Raw genomic sequence first — 4,947 nt, forward strand, 5'->3', positions numbered from 1 at the left:
ATAGAACCCAGAGCCAGGAGACGTCGGTGTGACTCAGCTGCTAATGCTCAGCTTGTGAGAAAAACTCAGCCTGTTCCTGGTGTGTGGCCGTGAATCCTTATCAGTTCATAAAAGCGGGCCTGGAGGCCGACCTCTGAACACGTGTGTGTGTGTGTGTGTGTGTGTGTGTGTGTGTGTGTGTGTGTGTGTGTGTGTGTGTGTGTGTGTGTGTGTGTGTGTGTGTGCTATGTTTGCAGTCCCAGTGTAATCTGCTTCCAGGATGAGGCACAAAGGAGTGGCCAAATTGTTCAACTTAAAAAGAAAACAATATAGAGACACCTGCTCCAACAAAGTGGCTCACGACAGCAGTGCCTGGCCGCTCGCCCTGTAGGATGTCCACAGGCAGCACCGGGAGATTCCTCTGTGAACTTTGAACCTGGAAAACAGACTGTGTGTCTCTCCCATTGGTAAGTCCAACAACAAACTAACAATTCTTATTTATTTGTGAAAAAAGTGGATATATCCTCGGCTTACGGAGGTTATAAAACAAATTTGTGTTTGAAGCAAAAAGGTATGCTGGTCAGACCTGTTTGTTGTGGAGGTGTGACTCGTTCACGTTGGATATTAAAGAGCAGAACCTGTTTGCAAACATGCTTTAACCTAATGATACCTAACAGTTTGAATGAGTTCAGGGATCAAATATTTATGCAACAGGTACAGTTCCAGTGACCTCCTTTTGCTTGAAGTTGACTTTGGCTTTTCATTTAATGTTTGAAGAGTGTCACTTGGTCAACATTAAACCCGTTTCACTAACGACTGGGAAGCTGAGGCGTTAAACTGGAAGTTTAGGCTGCTAAGAAATGTGTTTTTCTTTCATTAAAGCAGATTGTTCCCTCAGTTCTGGCTCGACTCTTACGCCACAACATTATTCTGTTTCTGAACTTTGTCTAACTTTACTACAATGAGGTTTTGTGAGGTTTTAAAATCCTGCTTTTCAATCCAGGAAAGATTATTTCTGTCTGTACACAATACAGTGTTTCTGAAGTTAGACCTCGATGAACTGCAGAGGATTCTTTCAGGCCCTCTGGTGGAGAAAAGTGAGTAGTGCAGTTTGAAAAAGCACCATGTCATGTACAGTAATTGCCAAATGTTTAACCAAAACTTCATTTTCTCATAGTTCATACTGTTTATACAAATTAATGCGAAAAGTATCTTTGTAAAAATGTTTTTAAAATATCTGCTTTATTACAATATGTGATTTTCAAGTCGTTTTTTTGTTTTTGTACAGAACATTTTAGCAACACGGCAGTTCAAAGGTCAATACATGATAAAAACCATCACTTTGTTTCAGCTTCTATCATATCATCAGCACAGCTGGAACTTTATTAGAGTCCAGATAAAATAACTCAATCTGATTTAAAGGGGCATTCTATAAAATCGACTTTTTTGAACATTAAATCATGTTATTTTATTATTCCCACATCAAAAACATACCTGGATTGTTATCCTGGTTCTTCCATTCATGTTTGAGAAATCCTTTAATTTCCCATGGCAACCACTCAAAACTTGGACTTAGATCCACCATCCAGACGCAGCTCCTCCTCATAGCTGCGGTTTCCAAGCTTCCGTTTCACAGACTCCCTCCCTCCCGAGACTCAGTCAGCTCCTTCAGACTAGCCAGCAGCAAGTAGCAAAAACCTGGTGGAGCTGCACATCTGCTGAGGTCATTGCAGGAGCTACATCTCAGTACAAAGCTGCTAAAAACATTGTTAAATAGTTAGTAGTGGATCCATGTTGTGATAACTTCCTGAAAACAGAGTTTTAGAAAGAGCAGGAGTTTTTAAAAAGGCTGAGACCCAATGCACAAGCATTCATTTATGAATTCAATTTCCTTGTAACAGTTACTTCACTGTGCTAAAAAAAAGCACCATGTGTCTGATGAATACATAATACCGCCCCCTTGAAAGCAGTAAAATCTTACTGGTTCTCTGAGCGACACAGAGACATTCTGTGATTATTATAATTATTATTATTGTTATTATTATTATTAATTCTGTATCTTATTGTGGGCTGTGATTGAGTTTCACCTCCTCCTCTGTTTAGGCAGCTGTGTAGATGGAAGCGCCATTCTCTGGCTTTGAGCTCACCTTCATCATCTTAGCCTTCGTCATCTTCTCCCTGTTCAGTCTGGCTTCGGTCTGCATCCAGAAAGAGGAAGACCCAACAGGTAAACATCGACAAAAACCGCCACAACAAACGTAAACCTGTCTAATGCAAGTTATGACTGTCCTCTTTCAGAAGATGCTGCATATGAAAACGAGAAATTAAAACAGCTAGTGAAGAAGAAGCAGAGAGAGATCACCAAGCAGGCTGGACAGAGGGCTTAAAGCTGGGACCAGCTGGAGCTGAACTGGGGCTGGCGACCAGAACTTCCTGCTTCTCTGCGCTTCATGTTAAAGTTAGCAATTTGTCTTTGCCCAATGAACTATAAACTCCCCTCATTAAAGGGGCAGTGTTATGTAAAATTAACTTTTTTGAGATTTACATCATGTTATTTTCTAACCAAAAGCATACCTGGAGTGTTGCCTTGATTCTTCAAGAGAAATCCTTTAATCTCCAGTGGCAACCACTGAGCTGGGCAAAACGTCTGAGTGGACCTAGCAACGCCTCTTGGGAGATGCAGTTTCCAAGTTTCTGCCTCACCCACTGAGCTCCTTCAGACTAGCGGCCCAATGGACAATGAAAGGCCAAAGGAACACAAATGGCCGCAACACAGAAGAACAGTTGTTCTGTTCTTCTGTGCCACAAAGAAACGTAAAGTTCTTTGTGGCAATGAATGTGAACAGTAATCTAATGTGTGACGTTAAAATGAATAACAACCAATAAAAAGAGCAGATGAGGAAAAAATGTTAATATATTCATTTTGAAAAGGCAAAACTACACCCAAAATTATGTCAAACTCGATTTAACAGCAATGGAGTGAATAGCCGTTCAAAGCATTCGTCAAAGAAAATGTACAACTTTTAAAATAAATCTTCAGAGTACTTGCTACGCAATTAAGAAAACCCCCAAAAAACACATTTTCCAAGCAGCTGCTATGCAATTCAAAAATTAGAAAAACTCATAAATTTAACTGCGCAGTTACGGTCAAAAACATGATACTTCCGGTTAGCATATTTATCATAAAATGAGATCAAAAATAAAAACTGAAGCCCAAAATCAATTAAGCAACATAGCCGAATAGAAGAGCACATCTTTTCAAATGAATCAGTGTTCAGAATGTCAATGTAAATATGATTAAATTCATCCTTTATTATTGAAATCTGAAAACAAACCTTTTCACAGCGGAGCTCCGCGGTCGCGATAGCAACGCCACAAGAAAATATCACAAATAGCTGAACTGAATCAATTAATTAATGGGAAAGATATCAAACCGAACGCCTAATGAAACGTAAAGTTCTTTGTGGCAATGAATGTGAACAGTAATCTAATCTGTGACGTAATCTGCTAAACATGCAGATGACATCACAATCATCCGAGAAGACATTTCGTGTGACATTTGACGGTTTCTTTCTTTATTTATTTTTTATGTATTTCAGACAATATGGGTTACATACGCATTTGTGCAAATGGGTTAATAGAGGAGCAATGACTTCCTGAAAGGAGTTTCTTCTTCGTCGTCCCTATTTTCTTCTTCTTTAGATTCATTTGCGGTTTGTCAAAAACCTCCTTACCGCCGCCAACCGATAAGGAGTGCAGACGAAGGAGAAGTTTCCTCAGAAGAGCAGAAGTTTCTTAAGAGAAACTCTTTAAGTTTTTCTTAATTTGTTTGATAACAAATTGACTTCTTTAATAAATGAAGTCAATTGTTTTAATTAATATTTGATATAACATTTTTAAAACAACTGAAGTTAACAGTCACTTGATTGTGTGATAAAATGACACCAAGTGCCTGAAAAACACATTATACTGCCCCTTTTCTTTTTTAGATTTCCATGTTATTAATTAATCTTGACAATCCAATACGGCATGCCAGCAGTACCTTATGTGGTCATTTGAACAGAAAGTCTTGTGTCATTCTTAATTTGGTTTTATTTTCCTTCCAGCCAGTCTGGCCTTCTTGAAATGTTTTGGTTTCGATCAACAGTCTTCCAGACTTTCTGGAGAGTTTTAGAGGTTCTCTTTAAACTTCAGATGGTTCATGACTCGGTTTCTGTTCAGTGCCTTTCTGATTTTCACTTGTTTCCCACTTAGCTGTGATCTCAAACTCCTAAGTTAAGATGTGTGTGTTGTGTGAGCATAAAAATTTCCAAAGAACCAGACTTAAAGTTGATATTTGTGTATTTTATTACCAACATTCAATCACAAAAACAGGTCAATATATAAATACTGCCAAACATCAAAATTTTCATCTCAACAAAGTGATTCTGTGAGAATATTGATCTACTTTAGATGATGGAAAGATCTTTTACTGTTTTTTGACTCTAACCCCCTGCCAGCTGTCCTAACTCCAGAACAATAAAACCTTTTGTTCATTAGGTTTATGTTTCTATTGTTCATAAACTGCTAGCTCCTCTGATCAGGACTGTGGGTGGTTGGTAGACGGGGTAAAGGTTTTCTTGGGTGGAAGGTGAACATGTCCATGTGAACGGCTAATAAGGTCCAGAAACAGACTTAGTATATCTTAAGAAGTTCAACTAAATAAGTGAGTCCGTGTGGGGTGGCTGCTCGCTGTCCAGTTTGCCCTTTGACCTGTGAGCTTTCCGTCACTCCAGCCGTCAAGAGTAGAGGCTCTGCCACAGAGACGGACGTAATCAGATGAAAGGTCATCCTGTTGTTTAGAAACTGCAGGGAGAAGAATCTCCACTTCAGTCCAAACTACCTAATGGTCCAACTGGTTTCTGCGTATTGGGAGCTGGCTGTGGTGTGACCTGTGCTTATGAAGGTTCATTGCACTGGGCAATTAGA

General features: G+C 39.3%; 1 long non-coding RNA gene across 1 annotated transcript; it reads left to right on the forward strand.

Moving 5' to 3' along the window:
* Positions 1-1,077, forward strand: LOC129376964 (uncharacterized). Its single transcript, XR_008607859.1, has 3 exons — positions 1-79; positions 237-446; positions 1,014-1,077. It is a non-coding gene; the product is annotated as an uncharacterized LOC129376964 (long non-coding RNA).
* Positions 1,078-4,947: the final 3,870 nt, after the last annotated feature.

Source organism: Poeciliopsis prolifica, unplaced genomic scaffold (assembly GCF_027474105.1).
Source record: "Poeciliopsis prolifica strain line A6 unplaced genomic scaffold, Auburn_PproV2 SCAFFOLD045, whole genome shotgun sequence".
NCBI classification, from domain to species: Eukaryota; Metazoa; Chordata; class Actinopteri; order Cyprinodontiformes; family Poeciliidae; genus Poeciliopsis; species Poeciliopsis prolifica.